At 32.5% G+C, this 17,850-nt stretch overlaps 3 pseudogenes; all 3 read right to left on the reverse strand.

Moving 5' to 3' along the window:
* Positions 1-772: 772 nt before the first annotated feature.
* On the reverse strand, positions 773-3,655 carry LOC120148373 (annotated as a pseudogene).
* Positions 3,656-12,600: 8,945 nt separating this feature from the next.
* LOC120148274 lies at positions 12,601-15,303 on the reverse strand (annotated as a pseudogene).
* A 1,600-nt stretch (positions 15,304-16,903) lies between these two features.
* On the reverse strand, positions 16,904-17,824 carry LOC120148374 (annotated as a pseudogene).
* Positions 17,825-17,850: the final 26 nt, after the last annotated feature.

The raw sequence follows: 17,850 nt of genomic DNA on the forward strand, positions 1-17,850 counted from the left end.
CGCCCACTACTACTTTATCTGATTATACTTTTAAAATCTATTTAAACTCAATAAATAAGATGATTAGGGCTGACAATTATCCATGGGTGAGTGGATTATCCACCCATCCGTCCTGAATAAATAGATGAAAATCTATTGTGAAACGGATAATTGACGGGTGATGGATGGATCGGGTGATGGGTGGGGTCAGATATGGATGAAATTTTTTTGACCCATCACCCTCAGCATCCATCCACCCATTAATATATCCATCCATCCATATATATATATATATATATATATATATATATATATATATATATATATATATATATATATACATATTATATATATATATTTAAAAAAATAAACGAATGATTGTAAATATTATTATTATCTTAATTCTGACTTTTATCACATTGAAAATATGTCTAATTTTTTAATATTGGTTTATCTCTATTGATACTAGGATGGAGAGGACTTTTGAAAAGTGATAGTTTGTTGATGAAGATTTGAATATTATATTTGGTGTACAAGACTATACATGATGCATCTATTCACTTGAAAAATGTATCACAAACATAGTGCACAAGACTATATAAACTGTGTTCCATTTTGTTTTTGTTTGAATTTGATGAAAATTTATTGTTCATGTTTTGGTTTCTAAGAATGTTTGAGTATCAATGTTTGGTTTCTAAGAATGTTTGAGTATCAATGTTTGGTTTCTATGAATGTTAGAAGAATTTGAGCTTAGGATGTAAAAATATGTTTTGTTCATAGTATCATACATTTTTCACCCGCTACATCCGCGGATGATGGATGGAGCAGATATGGATGAAATTTTTGGTAGGCGATAGATGGTGTGGATGGAGATTTCGACCGCGGGTGATGGGTCGGATGAAGCTCCACCCGACCCATCTCCGATCCATTGCCAGCCCCTAATGATGATTATTGATAAACAATGACTAACTGAAAACAACAATCAGAGAAGTTGACAATTTTTATAGAAATAAATTCTGTGCATTAATTTTAGTAATTACCTATCAGCATTGTAAGAAGAAGATCTCTTCAGGCTAGGCATCTGCTCTTTCTTGGTCTCAATCAAGCTCCCACTAAAATACTATTTATCTTCCCTTGAGAAACTCCCAGTTTCCCTCTCGATCACTGGCCCTGCTTCTTTTTCCACCCGACTACAATCCCCTGCTCCGCGTGGTGATCTCGATTTACAGTGTCCAATCAACGAGAACCCTTGATCCTCCACGATCCTTAAACGACATCGAACCGCACGATACCAACTGCATCAAAACCGACGACGCCTTCATCCTCCCACTCGGGCCACTCTCAACCGTACGATTTGAGATACCTTCGTTTCCACCACCGTTGCCCACTCTCAACCTCCATTGGCTTTCATTAAAGTTTACGTCTCCGAACTTGAATCCGAAATCAAACCGTCTCGAATATTTTCGGGACCATGAGCGAAAATAAAATATGTCATAATTGAAGGAAATTATATTCTATTACATTAAACAATTAATTTAACATCGTAGAACAATTATTAAACCTTTTCGATTATTATTTTATTGTTTTGTTAAGAAAAAAATCTTAAACATAACTAAGAGAATAAAAAAATCTAATGTAGGTATAAATTATGATATGAAGCTTTATTTTGAATAATAAATTAAAAAAGGAATAGCATATTATGTTATCGTTAAATTGAGATTGAAGAAGACTAAAAATTAAATAATATTTGGTAAATTGAAAAATAAGATTTGTAAAATAAAAAAGAAAAATATAATTAGATTTAATTTAAAATTAAATGAATTAACTAGAGATATGGAGAAAGTGATAAGAAATTGAGAAATTTATAAAATTTTAAAAAATTAAAGACCTTAATTATAAAGATAGAAATTGAAATTGAAAAAAAATAGAGACCTCAATTAAAAAGTTAGAAAGTGAGATTAAAAAAACTTAAGAATCTCAATTATAAAATTAAGAAAATGATATTGAAAAAACTTAAAAACATCCATTATAAAATTAAAAGTGAGATTACAAAATTAGGGGTCTCAATTATAAAGATAAAAAATGGATTGAAAAAAATAGAGATTTCAATTATAAAGATAAAAAGTTAGATTGAATAATATTAAAACCTTAATTATAAAGCTAAAAAATAAGATTGAAAAAATTAAGGACCTAAATATAAAGATGAAAAAATGGGGACCCCAATTACAAGGATGAAAACATGGGGCCCCTGAGCACTCGCTCAGGGCGCTCCCCCTAATAGCCGGGTCTGGGTGAAATCTCTTCCCTACTCAGCTCCGTAGTATGATTCTGCTCCAACTCTTGACTTTGACTTTCAGTAATTTGCAGCTCTTCGATTTCCGATTCCTTAGCCGCCGGTTTCCTTCTTCCCCTCTTATCATCAGTCTGAGTCGACGCATCAGCGGCAGCGAGTCCCCGAGCTGACTCGGAGCACGACTGGGTCTTATAAACTTTGTACTCATGGAGATCAATGGAACTCCAAGACTGATTCCTCCGCCGCCTTGTTGACGGAAATTCATGCTCGCTCTCTGACTTCTGAGACTCTGGCGGTTTAGGCAATCGTAAAGACGGCGAAGTTATGTTGAATGCTTGAGAATCGATCGTGTGGTCCACAATCTCCTATCCTTTGAGAACGTATTCTTGGCCGTGAGATGGACAAATCAAATCGTTTTCAGCTAAGTCGTGCCAAACGAATTCGTTCTTGTAATTTCTGGGTTTCAACAATCGAAACTTGAATATTAATATCGGACGGCGAAGGGAGGTGGTAATCTGATCAATGGTTGGCAATGAGTGAGAGTATTACCGTTTGGAGGACCAAGAGTATAGCCTAGCCATGCCTTTGCCTCGAAGTAGGTTTAGGCGGTTGATTACATCTGAAGAGTTGCGGTGAAAAAAATGTAAGGAATACAAGGAAACCCAATACTTTCCTCACCATCCAAACAAAGAATAAGAGGAAAGCTTTTGAAAATTTAAACTTAATATTTTCCTTTCCTTTCCCGGGAAAAATATCGCTTTTTATTTTAATCTCTCTCTTTAAAAAGACCAGAAAGTTAGCTTTTTGTCAGCTGCAGCAGCTAGGTGTCACCATCCGGCAAAAAGCATCCCTTGAAACGTGAAAGTAAATTCAAAATTTTGAAACCCCCTTTTTTCTAAGAAATCAAACAACAAGAGAGGGGGGGGGGGAAGGAAAGGAAGTTTTAGGAAAAAAAGTTTCCGTTGTTTCTTCTCCATAAGAAAAACCCAGAAAGAAAAGTGAAATAGAAGGGTTTAATCGTTTTACCTTTGAGATAAAAACCATTAGAAGAGAGAGGAACTTCCATAAAATGAGGTTGTTCAAGCTGGCCATTTCTAGACAAATAGTAAACAACAGCAACTTTTCTTTCAGTAATGGAAGACTTGTTGCAGTGAGGCTTGGGTTCAATCCAGACTTTGTTTCTTTCTGGGCTTATTTCTCTATCATTCCACTTCCTTATAACAATCCCTCCAAACTCTGACATTTTCCCTCTAGAACTGACCGCCATTGCACTGTCTTCTTCTTCCTTCTTTTTCCTATCTGAAAAAACAAACAACGGAAACAACAAAAGAATATAAGAATAAGACATTACAATGGGGGGAAGCTGAAATTATAATGAGGGGGATAAGGTGACTTTACCTGATGGAGAGGGGAGTAAGTGAACAAAGAAGAAATGGGTAGATTTGGAGTTTATAGGAGATGGAAGAGTGTGGGAAACGAAGTGAAACGGTGCCGTTCTACCACTTTTGTGCATGAAAGCCTTTAGGGTGCGTTTGATTCACATAATATTACATTACCAGTAGAAATAAAAGATTATTAGTGAATAGGATTATTGTGAATGTTATATTACTGTGTTTGGTTGGTTTGTCAGGAATGTAAGATTACAGTGTTTGGTTGGAGGAATAAAAGATTACTGAAATATATATTTTACCAAATTATCCTTGTTCTATATTTGTTTTTTTAATAAGTGAAATTCTAAATATTTAAATAAAAATTATTTATATAAAAATTTTATTTGTTGATAATATATTACTTGAGTATTTAAATATATCATGTATTATTTTTATTTTAATTAATATTAAATTTTACATAATTTATGTAAAAATATATTAAAATTTTACATCAACATTTAACTAAATGTTTATATTGTGGAAATTCTTCATAGATATTCAGAATAATAAAAAGATGTAAATTATTTTTGTTATCTAAGATATAATATTTATTATATCTTCTATATACAATAATTTATTTATTTATCTCTTATATTTATACTTAATTCTGCATACTTTATCATTATTATTTATCTCATTAATTTATATTACAAAAACATAATTCAAATAAGTAAGAAAATATAACACTAAAAATCATATTGTCTATAATTTTATATTTCATCGTCATTCATCATTACCATATTCGAAAAGAAGATCCTAATGCCCCTAAACATCTTCCTACTGCCTTCTTTTTATTCATGTAAGGACCCTTTCGTTAGCCTTTTTGGCTTAATTCCATGAGTTTAAGTTGGCAGACAACTCTCTATTACAGGGGTACACATTTCTCGCTGATGTGATTCAGATAGTTCTTATTTTTAATTTTTAGATATTAAGCATTTCATATATGAAATTTAGATTGCAAAGGAAGGTTGTTAAAATGGGTCTGTCAGAAGAAGTAAGTCCTTGATATTCAGTCATTATTTAAAATTAGTATTCATTGGAGCTAGAATTTAATTAACTTAAACCAATTTAGTTAAAATGGCAATCATGTTATATTGTCTTCTTTGGCATGAGAAGGTTGAAGCGAGTTTTCTGCTTTAAAGTAAAGTTTCATGAATTAGCAGTAGTGATGATGACAAGATTTCATCTTTAGAGGTGCTCCTCAAATTTTCTTGTATCGACATTTCTGAAGACAAAAGTGTTCTTTCATAGCATTAATTGTCTCAATGTAATGGTTATGCAAAGCTGGTAAGTAATAAAAGATAACTTATTTATCATAGATAGAGTTAAAACTTCGTACTGAAACAATGTTTGTTTCCGTAATAGTTATTAGTAAAATTGTGCTTGAAATTACTAGTGGAAAAAGGTAAAAAAATGTTGCTAGTGCTGTAAAAACATGAATCTGCAATCTTGAAATAGATGCTGGAATGTGACCTATAAACTTGTTGCTACTTAATGAAAGACTAGTGAGAGACTTAAGATTCCCTATTTGGTCTGGGATGGTTCCAGTGTGTTGGTTATGGCTCAATGAAAAATATGATAGACTGACCAAGTTGAACATGGAAATGGGTAGGTGAGCTGATAAGTGATTATCGGATAGGTCGATAAAAGTAATGTTTCGAAACTGTCCTATAAATTCAGGGATAGAACCAGACAATGAGTTGAAGCTGAGATCAAAAGACTGCAAATGAATAAGAGTTTTGAAAGTAGAAGGGATAGGATCTGACAAGGAATTTCTCCTTAAATTTACCATCACAAGGTTTCTCAAATTCCCTAAGCTTGGAGTAATTGCCCCCTTTAAATGATTACTAGCCAATGAGAGTGTCTGGAGATGGGATAACCGGCTTAAACTTAAAAGAAGTTTAACAGATTACTTGTTGTTGTTATCATTATTACTATTATTTACATTCATTCCCACATCATATACACTTTCACAAATTACCAACATATGTATTCTACTAGCAACCCAATTTCTCAATTAAATTCAACACACACATATCTATACATGACAGAAAGAACACAACTAATTTGCAAATCCTTCTGAATTCACAATATATCGGTTGTAATTCAAGGCAAAAATTTAGCTAGAAATCTAATCCTAATAAATGCCTTTCTCTTCTATAAATTCCAGATCGTTGATCCAAAGGAAAACATATGCAAATCAATCTTTTACTCAACAAAAAAAACCTCAAAAACAATATTTTAAGGTCATCGCTCAGGATTATGTACGACAAACCTAAAAAAATAAAATATAAAGCAAAGAATACATAATCTTTAACATAAATGACATAAGTTAATCTTAAAGGAAAATAGTGATTCCTGGTAACTGATCTGGTTTGTGAAATACCCGAGCTTACAACTATCGAGGATATTGAATTTGTATATTTTGAATTGAAGGAGAGAGGCAAAATGGAAATGCTTTAAACAATGTTATTTAATATTGTCACAAATATTTTCTATGAACACTGTAACTAGATAAACTTTCATTTTAGTATCATGAGATAAACTTACATAACAAAAAGAAGTATAACATTAACCATCAAAAGTTTGTACAATGTTCAGACTTACAAAAGATAATAGCCATGACATTCTAAACTTAATCATATATGTTGGCTATATTATATACACAAAAATTCTCCAAGTCAAAAGCTTGACATATACCTGGATAAGCTACACAAAAAGTTGGGACCATATTCTAAAGTCATAATCAAAAAGAGATCGACATAATTGTAGAAAGACCACAGTCAAAAGGATGGTCTAAAGTGATGGCATTCAACTAATTGCTTAATCACATAATCTTTTTTTAATTCTTTTGGCAAAGAAAAGAAGAAATCTACCTTGTGCGTATCTTTGCTAATATACTCTCCTACAGTAAGCATTTCATCATTGGATAGGCCTTCAATTTTCATGATTTCTATGAAAATCGACATTCTTCGATAATTTCCTTATGCCTCCTTTTTTAATAAAGCAGTAATATCCTTAATTACTTTGGCAGTTTCTCGGTATGCAGCACCAAACTTACTTATCTCCTGTACAAGCTCGGTTAACCCATCATCACGTCGAGACCTTTTCTTGCTAGCAACTTTTTTTCATTGCAGGGGTAGAGGCAGTGGCATTAGATGTTTGGCAAGTTGAAGCACCAACATCCTCTCTTGATTCAGAATCTCTTACTCCATCTTCTTCAAGTAATGCATCTATAAATGCATTATCTTCAACATCAATATGTTCCACTGCATCAGCTGCTGTCTTCGCTGCTATTCCTGTAACACCCCAACCCATACTCGACCCGAATACGAGTCCGAGATGTCACATTGCCTTTTTAAAACGTTTTTCCTTACAAAATATCAAAACATTTGAACTTATATTAAGAAAAATACGATCATATATTGTTTAATTGTGTTTGGTATAAAATTTTGAGGCAAAAACGTATTTATGAACATTAAAATACGGTATGAACAGTACTATAGGAACATTACCTGCTACAGTACTTTCGGCAAAATACTTATAAATTCGTATAACATCTCTATGTACATATAGACATTATAAAACTTAATCATATGATTTTACAAAACCGATTAAAACATATCGGATTTAAACCTTTATTTATATGCCAACCCCTATCATTGTTACAAAATACATATTATACATTTATATTCTGGTCTGATCTTTGGAAATGAGAAACTGACCTGTCTGACATAACTTTTACCAATCTTCCTCTTCTCGGAACCTACGCGTGAAACAATCACACGCTAAGTTGTTGACTTAGTGAGGCATACAAAACATAAACTATAACCATCTATCATTTCATATAAACAAAAGGTATACATATGCCAATATTATCATATCATATAAAAACATATATCATTAACATGCTTTTCAATACTCATATTATTGTTACTAATTCCTTGTGATCATATAAGCATGTGTTGAACATTTCTATACATATCTTAGAACACATATCATCCTATAATCCATGCAATACCGTTCATATCACCACAAACATATACATCTTATATTGTATTTGTTATTGTCTCTTTATTAGCCCATGATACACTGGTGAGAACTGAAGGTATGTGAGTACACTTTGGTTGTGCACAAATGCTGTCACCACAGCTCGTATAAATTGCACCGAAGTGCCACGTAGAAATTGTCCCGAAGGACCGTGTAGAAATGCACCGAAGTGCCACATAGAATTGCACCGTAGTGCCATATAAGATTGTCCATAAGGACCACATATAAATTCCTTAAGAATCATATACATATACCAAGGATCAAGTAAGTGTCTCAAAAGACCTCATACATGCTCCAAAGAATACATATACATCCCGAATGACCACGTAGAATTTATCCCGAAGGACCGCGTAGACCCTCTACTCTTGGCATGCCAACTATACCTATAGCTCTCGTATCATATAACATGGGCATTATTCTTATGCTTCATATATTCATGTACTCATATCATTGCTCTTATGATCACATATCACATGTGCATATAATCACGTAGTTTACTTTCATGTCACTTTTCATATGAATTCATATTCATATGCCACATAGCTCGTATCACTTTGCATGTATTCACATAAACATATATATCATTTGATTCATGTCTTATTCTTATATCATCATATATATTTAATCTATGTTTCATCACCTAACCTCATATCATATAACATGCTTTATTCTCTTATGTTCACATGACATATAATGCATACAAATTATATTTACATATGCCTTTACTCACAAATTCATATATCATACAAATCATGTCATCTCTTGTTTTCATATGCTTCACATGCATCACATATATCATATAGCCCATATCAGTTCATATAATCAAGTATACATTTCATGTCATTCACATCCTTATAATCAATACTCCATACACTATAACTATTGGAAATAGACTTATCACAAGTCCAATTTCTTATAATCTTATAAACTAAAATGCACTCATAAAAATCATATAACATTTTAGGAGTCACTTCTTACCATAGTAACTCCGTCATTGGCTCATCACAAGCCAATATTTTTCGATCGCATAAGTACAATTAAATTGCACTCACCTTAGCCTTGCTTTGATTCGATCCTAATTCTTTGATTATTCCGAAACTTGTTTAGGCTCAATATCTACATAAATATATCATTTCAAAACAACTATCAGAAGCCTAAACTTTAAACTTGATGTTAATAACTTAAACCGGTTTAATGAATCAAATTCCATTTTTTTTATTTAGGGGGAATCGATACCCCCCAGGGGGAATCTGATCCTGGGGAATCGATACCCCCCAGGGGGGAATCTGTTCCCCCTGCACAATCTGGAAATTTCGTTTAAACCCAGAAAATCACTGTTCATGCCCGAAAATTCACTATAACAACTTAAATTCTTCATGTTTCATTCACTTTTCTATTCTTAACTCAAATATACATACTTAAACTAATTTATATCCATTTATTTCATCTTAAACCTCAAAATTCTATTCTCCATATAGAAATCAATAATCATACCAAATTTTTCATGTTATCCAAACTTAATTCTAACACTTCTAACTTCTTATTCTCATAGATGACAAGTCAAATTCAACTTAAAATTTAACTTATCAATTATATTCCAAGATTTTATTCAAGAACTCAAAATCTTTAATCTCTCCTATACCTTTCATCTTATTGTTTTAGAACAAATTAAGCTTTCCTTAAGCTTAATTATCATCTAGTGATCAAAACCCAACCTTTAATTCAACAAATAATCAACAAAAATAGAAACTCACCTTTGCCTAGTCTTCCACGGTTGGAGAAGAAGAAAGGAGGAAGAAGATGAAATGTTTTCATCTTCAGTTTTTATCTCTTATTAAAGGGATAAAAATATCTTTCATGACAAATGACCATTTTGCCCTTTAATTCTTTGGATAATTACTATAAACTTTCAAGAAATATCCCCAAATAAATCATTGAACTATTCAACTATTTTACTTTAATCACCAAATTCTGAAAATTTACGATTTGGTCACTAACTCGTAATTTGGGATGTTACAATTCCTGTAGCTCTTTATTTTCCAAATATATGAACAAAGTCATCAAAGAATGGAAATGACTTGTTTCTCAATCCAGCAGCAGTTGGATGACTCTACAATATAATAAAATCGCAAATTTAATAAATCTTACAAAGATAAGTAGATAAGAAAGAGTATAGAAAGAAGATAAATTCAATTAAAATACGTACTCTAACCCAATCATCAAACACATCCTTTAGTGTAGTTAAACATTTTTCTTTTTCATTCTAACCGAATACACTTCTAATATTCAACATTTCAGATAAAGCATTGTATTGTCTTTTAAGTAGTTTCACTCTAGATTCAATATGTGGATGTGCCCTAATTTGTGATGTTGGAAGCTTGATTTCTAACATCTTTTCAATATTAGATAGATAACCTAATCTAAATGTTCCATTATCAGCTTTCCAATGTGGGTCTTCAGCCAAAATGTGTAAACATTCAACAAGTGCAACATCCTCCTCTTTAGTCCATGTCCTTTTAGTTACTAAAGACTTAACCTTTCTAGATGTCGGTGGTTTTTCCCCCCTTTGAGATTCCATATTTGATGTTGACATATTTCTCTTCGAAACAATCTAAGATGTATATAAAAAATGTATAACATAATAAAAACATGTCATCATTGTCAATACTAATCATAAATGAAATTTAAAATAGTAACATAATATAAATCAAATGTAGTGAATGACATAAGTAATGAATGTCCATAACAAATAAAATTCGAATTTTATAGAAGAGAATTACAAAAAATTTAATAAAGTTTATGCCATAAAATATAAAGATGTCAAATATATGAAAGTAATGACCACTAACATTAGATAAAATAGAAGGTGGAAGCCATACATAACATAAAATAACATCTATCCTAAAGTACGTGACGCCAACCAACTAGTAAACATATCTTCTGCTAATTTGTCTCTCCACTCTGTCCAAGCACTGCTTGGCTCACAATGTCTGATCATTTCTACTTCATTAATCTCTTTAACATGACTACTATCCTCAGTATAGTCAGATTCAATAGAATCGATTGGCATCTCAGATCTTATGAAATTATGGAGAATACAACAAGCTGAAATGAGTATACATTGTGTTTTCACTAGATAAAATGATTTTTCCCTTAAAATTGCCCATCTTGCTTTCAATATGCCGAAGCATCTCTCAATGCAATTCCTAGCTTGAGAATGTTTCAAGTTGAAATATTCTTGAGGGGTGGTAGGTTGGTGTCCTTCTCTCCAATCATTCAAGTGGTATCTTTGACCTCTATATGGTGCAAGAAATCCCTCTCCATTCGTGTATCCAACATCACATAAGTAGTAACACCCTATATTATTTTAATTTAAAAAGTAAATTAATATACAAAACTTGGAAGAATTTTACATTATTATATATATATATATATATATATATATTAATGACCTAATAATTTACCTTGTGGAACATTTAAACCATTTCTTCTACTAATGTCATCTCAGAGTATTCTACCATCAGCTGCAGAACCTTCCCACCCAGGTAAAACATAAATGAATTGCATGTTTGGTGTGCAAACACCAAGTACATTTGTCGCAATTTCATTTTTTATTGTTCTGTATCTAGGTTTATCGATTGCAGCTACATTGACCTTAATATATGTTCCATCTAGAGCACCCAAACATCCCTATATTCATCAAATAAAGTTAAATTGCATTATTACTATCCATTTATGTATTAAGCATTACTAATTAACTTAAAAGAAAGTTCAGAATTATGATACAATACCTTAAACCATTTCCATCTATCGTCTGTTAAATTATCTTGTATCGGTTCTGGTTTTCTAAAAAGGATCGGATGTAGTTTCAAGACTGAAGCTAACACTGTATGGAGAACTCTACTAATTGTTTCACCAGATCTTACTGTTTGACGTTTTAAAACTCTAATCTTAATATGGTGGGATATAATATGAAGGAAAATAATAAACATTTCTTCTATAGACATATATCGACTCTCTTTTAACCCACCTTGACTTTGTAATAGGTGACACAATTTGATAAATGCTCTCATATCCATTTGACAATTATCAACACTTTGTCGATCACTTTCAAATACAATTTTATGTAAATTAAGTGATCTAATATTATGTCTATGAAGTCTTTCATGTTCATAAGTTGTTTTAGGTCGATTTTTATATTTTCTAAGAATAACTGAAATAACCATAAGCATATGACACGCAATCTCCATCATTTGCAGTTGTAAAATAAGAATTGTGGCGATATGCGTCTTCTTTCGCATTGGTAAACGAGTCGATTTTTATATTTTCTAAGAATAACTGAAATAACCATAAGCATATGACACACAATCTCCATCATTTGCAGTTGTAAAATAAGAATTATGGCGAGATGCATCTTTTTTCGCATTGGTAAACGAGCCATAACTGTTATTATGAACAAACATTTTAATATTAAAAAATAATAATATTTAACAAGAACATTAGTTTGTCATCACAATAAAAATAATTGAACACAATAAAAATGGCAACATAACAAAATGATGATAGAAGAGCAACTATGTCAATACATTTCAGCAAGTTACTGTAAAACAAGTAGGTAGCCATACATTTCTTTTTTTTGCTTTTAAACCTCAACCTGTTTCACCCTTAAAAACAACCCTATTAACCATTTTACTCGCTTCCCAGTAATTTTTATGTAACTTAAACCTGAAAATCTATTTATTTTATTTTTTTGATTAAGGAAAAGATTTTCAAATTGATGATTATTGATAAACAATGACTAACTGAAAACAACAATCAGAGAAGTTGACAACTTTTTATAGAAATAAATTGTGTGCATTAATTTTAGTAATTACCTATCAGCATTGTAAGAAGAAGATCTCTTCAGGCTAGGGATCTGCTCTTTCTTGGTCTCAATCAAGCTCCCACTAAAATACTCTTTATCTTCCCTTGAGAAACTCCCAGTTTCCCTCTCGATCCCTGGCCCTGCTTCTTTTTCCACCCGACTACAATCCCCTGCTCCGCATGGTGATCTCGATTTACAGTGTCCAATCAACGAGAACCCTTGATCCTCCACGATCCTTAAACGACATCGAACCGCACGATACCAACTGCATCAAAACCGACGACGCCTTCATCATCCCACTCGGGCCACTCTCAGTCGTACGATTTGAGATACCTTCGTTTCCACCACCGTTGCCCACTCTCAACCTCCATTGGCTTTCATTAAAGTTTACGTCTCCGAACTTGAATCCGAAATCAAACCGTCTCGAATATTTTCGGGACCATGAGCGAAAATAAAATATGTCATAATTGAAGGAAATTATATTCTATTACATTAAACAATTAATTTAACATCGTAGAACAATTATTAAACCTTTTCGATTATTATTTTATTGTTTTGTTAAGAAAAAAAATCTTAAACATAACTAAGAGAATAAAAAAATTTAATGTGGGTATAAATTATGATATGAAGCTTTATTTTGAATAATAAATTAAAAAAGGAATAGCATATTATGTTATCGTTAGATTGAGATTGAAGAAGACTAAAAATTAAATGATATTTGGTAAATTGAAAAATAAGTTTTGTAAAATAAAAAAAAAGACAAATATAATTAGATTTAATTTAAAATTAAATGAATTAACGAGAGATATAGAGAAAGTGATGAGAAATTGAGAATTTTATGAAATTTTAAAAAATTAAGACCTTAATTATAAAGATAGAAATTGAAATTGAAAAAAATAGAGACCTATCGAAAAATCTTAGAGACCTCAATTAAAAAGTTAGAAAGTGAGATTAAAAAAACTTAAGAGCCTCAATTATAAAATTAAGAAAATGATATTGAATAAACTTAAAAACATCCATTATAAAATTAAAAGTGAGATTACAAAATTAAAGGTCTCAATTATAAAGATAAAAAATGGATTGAAAAAAATAGATATTTCAATTATAAAGATAAAAAGTTAGATTGAATAATATTAGAACCTCAATTATAAAGATAAAAAATAAGATTGAAAAAATTAAGGACCTAATTATAAAGATGAAAAAATGGGGACCCTAATTACAAGGATGAAAAAAATGGGGGCCATGAGCACTCGCTCAGGGCGATCCCCCTAATAGCTGGGTCTGGGTGAAATCTCTTCCCTACTCAGATCCGTAGTATGATTCTGCTCCAACTCTTGACTTTGACTTTCAGTAATTTGCAGCTCTTCGATTTCCGATTCCTTAGCCGCCGGTTTCCTTCTTCTCCTCTTATCATCAGTCTGAGTCGACGCATCAGCGGCAGCGAGTCCCCGAGCTGACTCGGAGCACGACTGGGTGTTATAAACTTTGTACTCATGGAGATCAATGGAACTCCAAGACTGATTCCTCCGCCGCCTTGTTGACGGAAATTCATGCTCGCTCTCTGACTTCTGAGACTCTGGCGGTTTAGGCAATCGTAAAGACGGCGAAGTTATGTTGAATGCTTGAGAATCGATCGTGTGGTCCACAATCTCCTATCCTTTGAGAACGTATTCTTGGCCGTGAGATGGACAAATCAAATCGTTTTCAGCTAAGTCGTGCCAAACGAATCCGTTCTTGTAATTTCTGGGTTTCAACAATCGAAACTTGAATATTAATATCGGACGGCGAAGGGAGGTGGTAATCTGATCAATGGTTGGCAATGAGTGAGAGTATTACCGTTTGGAGGACCAAGAGTATAGCCTAGCCATGCCTTTGCCTCGAAGTAGGTTTAGGCGGTTGATTACATCTGAAGAGTTGCGGTGAAAAAAATGTAAGGAATACAAGGAAACCCAATACTTTCCTCACCATCCAAACAAAGAATAAGAGGAAAGCTTTTGAAAATTTAAACTTAATATTTTCCTTTCCTTTCCCGGGAAAAATATCGCTTTTTTATTTTAATCTTTCTCTTTAAAAAGACCAGAAAGTTAGCCTTTTGTCAGCTGCAGCAGCTAGGTGTCACCATCTGGCAAAAAGCATCTCTTGAAACGTGAAGTAAATTCAAAATTTTGAAACCCCCTTTTTTCTAAGAAATCAAACAACAAGAGAGGGGGGGGGAGGAAAGGAAGTTTTAGGAAAAAAAAAGTTTCCGTTGTTTCTTCTCCATAAGAAAAACCCAGAAAGAAAAGTGAAATAGAAGGGTTTAATCGTTTTACCTTTGAGATAAAAACCATTAGAAGAGAGAGGAACTTCCATAAAATGAGGTTGTTCAAGCTGGCCATTTCTAGACAAATAGTAAACAACAGCAACTTTTCTTTCAGTATGGAAGACTTGTTGCAGTGAGGCTTGGGTTCAATCCAGACTTTGTTTCTTTCTGGGCTTATTTCTCTATCATTCCACTTCCTTATAACAATCCCTCCAAACTCTGACATTTTCCCTCTAGAACTGACCGCCATTGCACTGTCTTCTTCTTCCTTCTTTTTCCTATCTGAAAAAACAAACAACGGAAACAACAAAAGAATATAAGAATAAGACATTACAATGGGGGGAAGCTGAAATTATAATGAGGGGGATAAGGTGACTTTACCTGATGGAGAGGGGAGTAAGTGAACAAAGAAGAAATGGGTAGATTTGGAGTTAATAGATGGAAAAGTGTGGGAAACGAAGTGAAACGGTGCCGTTCTACCACTTTTGTGCATGAAAGCCTTTACGGGATGGATTACTGTAGAATTGGGGCACGTACCACACCCATTCTCCAATAAATATTCAGAACATTTTTAATAAAATCATTTATTAAAAACAAAGGAAAATAAAATGAGTTGACTTATCATTCACTAAAGGAGCCCCAGACCAAATGACCAAACCATTTCCCGTATAAATTAAGAAACGCAATGGTTGTCCTGTCTCGGTGTCTCCACAGTCTTTCATTTAATTTTAGGGTAAATTATAAGTTTAGTATCAATCTGTTTAAATATCTAAATTTTTATTTTTAAAATTATGCTTAACATTTAACTTTTATTTTATTTTAATACCTTAACGACACTTTATTTTTATGGGTAAATTACATTATTCATAACTTAACTATCTTCTCATTTTTTATTTTGGTACTAAAGTTTAAAAAAATTTACTTTAACTATTAAGGTTTCAAATTGCTCTTATTTTAATCACTCTAATTTATTTTATTAATAATTTTTGTGACATAATATTTATTATTATTATTATTATATTAATATATAATTAAAAATAAATAATTAAATTTAAAAGTTAGAGTGATTAAATTATGAGTAATTTGAAAGTTAAGTAATTAAATTAGAAAAAATTAAACTTTTGTGACTAAAATATGAGTGAGAAGATAGTTGAGTGATACATGATACAATTTACCCATAAAAAGGTGCCACGTACGAATCATCCATTAGGTTTCTAACGACGAGATACTAAAACGAAATAAAAACTAAATGTTATGTATGATTTTGAAAAAAATAAAAGTTTAATTACTAAAACAAATCAAAATTGATAACTTAGTTACTAAATGTGTAATTTACTCTTATTTTTACGGAGGTCGTATATATACAATATAATAATGTATACACGTTATATGTATATATATATTTACAAGTAACACTTCAATTGAATTATCTAAATTTATCTCTTTTAAAATGATAAAATATATAATAGTAGTTTTAACTTTTAAACCTATATAATCCATGTTAAATTTAAATTTTGAAAGAAAAATATAATTCATATATAAATTTTAAAATTTTTATCTTCAGATTTTAAAATTATATAATCAGCATTTAATTAAACTATTTTCTTTTCAACTAATATTTTTATTATTATGGTGATTGTAAAGTAATATTTGTTATAAATACTGTCAAACATTTGACAATGTATACTTAATCACCCTTGCGCAGTCAACGATGATTGAAACCATGACCCTTAAAATTAATAACGATTCCTTTGACCATCGAAACATATAACTAATATCTAAATTGTTTGAGTATGAGTATATAAATTAATATTTTATATTATCAGAGTTATATTTTGATATTTAAATTTTTATTTCTAAATTATGAAATACTCACCGCATCTGTGTCTCATAAAGTCTCAGCGGGAAACATGGTCGGAAGTCCAAAAGGTCGTCAAAAAAGTCCGAATTTTGAAGCATATTCCCATGCAAATGCACGTTGAACTTTAATTATATTCAGTAGTGGGAAGCTGTTCATGTGTGTCTGGGGAGATGAAGAAGACCTCATAGACAATAGCTGCAACGGCAGCGCCGATTAATGGACCGAGCCAGTAGATCCAGTGGTTCTCCCATGTCCAGCTGACCACAGCTGGTCCAAAGGAGACAGCAGGGTTCATGGATGCACCATCAAAGGCACCACCAGCCAAGATGTTGGCACCCACTATGAAACCAATTGCAATGGGTGCAATGATGCCTATATCACCCTTCTTTGGGTCAACAGCTGTGGCGTAAACAGTGTAAACCAACCCAAACGTCATCACCATCTCCAAAACCACAGCGTTCCATGCTCCAACCCCAGATGACAACCCAAATGCTGATGTTGTCTGCATCGTAACAAAAAGCAACTCTGGTTAAACTGTGAATCCAAAGTTAACTTTTCTATCTCAGTTTTAGCTTTGAATATCGTACCAACCCACCAATTGAAAACTTGAGAAGCAAGCAAGCAACCACGGATCCCAGCAACTGAGCAATCCAGTACAAAACACCCTAAACATGGTAACGTGTCCGTCAACAAAGGCACCGAATGTGACAGCAGGGTTTACATGCCCACTGGAGATGTTAGCCCCGACGGAACCGCCACAAAAAGAGCCAAGGCGTGAGCTAGCGATGCAGCTACTAATCCCGCTGGTGTTGATGAGCCGTTGTCTGTGAACTTGTCTGCACAAAGATACACACATAAACGTTGACGCTGGTTAATTAGGCTTACATAACGAAGTACCAACAGAAATCATAAACAAGTAACAAAGTTTAATCCTAAAATTTACTGTGTTTTCAAGCATTGAAATAAACTCAGCTAGAGCTGCCTTGAGAGCATCGGGTTGGCTAACCTCCGCCGGAGAACCTACTGCAATTCGAGAAATTGGCATTATTTCCCCGAGAAATGCTAAGCTAT

Source organism: Hibiscus syriacus, unplaced genomic scaffold (genome assembly GCF_006381635.1).
Source record: "Hibiscus syriacus cultivar Baekdansim isolate YM2019G1 unplaced genomic scaffold, ASM638163v2 tig00110956_pilon, whole genome shotgun sequence".
Taxonomy (NCBI): Eukaryota; Viridiplantae; Streptophyta; class Magnoliopsida; order Malvales; family Malvaceae; genus Hibiscus; species Hibiscus syriacus.